The following is an 876-nucleotide window of genomic DNA, read 5'->3' on the forward strand; positions in this document are numbered from 1 at the left end:
CCGGGACTAAAGGGGGGCATTGGTCTCGGTTGGAGCCACGAACCGGGACCAATGGCCCCCTTTAGTCGCGGTTGGAGCCACCAACCGGGACCAAAGGCCTGGCGCGGTGCGGTGGGAAGTTTAGTGCCACCTCGCTAGCTGAGAGAGCTCAGCACCTGTTTAATTATAAGCTGCGTTGCGGCTTAGGTGCTGAGCTCCTATCTAATATGCAGGCAGTACTTGCCTACCTTTGTCACTGCCTTGTTGGGCCTATTGGGCCTGTGGGCCTGCATCCTGGCCCATGTACAAATGGGTTTCTAATCGTATGCAGGTCATGTGGCCCAATAGGTGGCATTTTTATTTTTTCCAGTATTTGTTTTGTTTTTTGAATTATTTATTTTCTTTTGATTCTTGCTTTATTTTTTATTCTTTTTGCTTTTAGTTTTAGAAAAATTATAAACTTTCTCTTACTGCCATTAGTTTTCAAATTTGAATAGTTAAAATTTGAATTCTTTGAAATTTATGTGAATCACAAGTTTATGATTAACTTTTCTAGAAAAATAGTTTTTTCCAGTTTTTTTGGTATGTTTTTTGCACTATTTATTTTCTTTTATTTTTTGCTTTATTTTTTAATTCTATTTTGCTTTTAGTTTTAGAAAAATTATGAACGTTCTGTTAGTGCCATTAGTTTTCAAATTTGAAAACACTTTTTTTCTTTTTTTTTCTTTATTGCTTTATTTATTTTATTTTGTTTCTACTTACAACAAAATACTTATTGTTGCTATTTTTTCCAGTTTGTTTGTTTTGTTTTCTGCATTATTTATTTTCTTTTGTTTTTTGCTTTATTTTTTTAATTCTTTTTGCTTCTAGTTTTAGAAAAATTATAAACTTTCTGTT

The sequence above is a fragment of the Triticum dicoccoides genome, chromosome 2A (assembly GCF_002162155.2).
Source record: "Triticum dicoccoides isolate Atlit2015 ecotype Zavitan chromosome 2A, WEW_v2.0, whole genome shotgun sequence".
Classification (NCBI taxonomy): Eukaryota; Viridiplantae; Streptophyta; class Magnoliopsida; order Poales; family Poaceae; genus Triticum; species Triticum dicoccoides.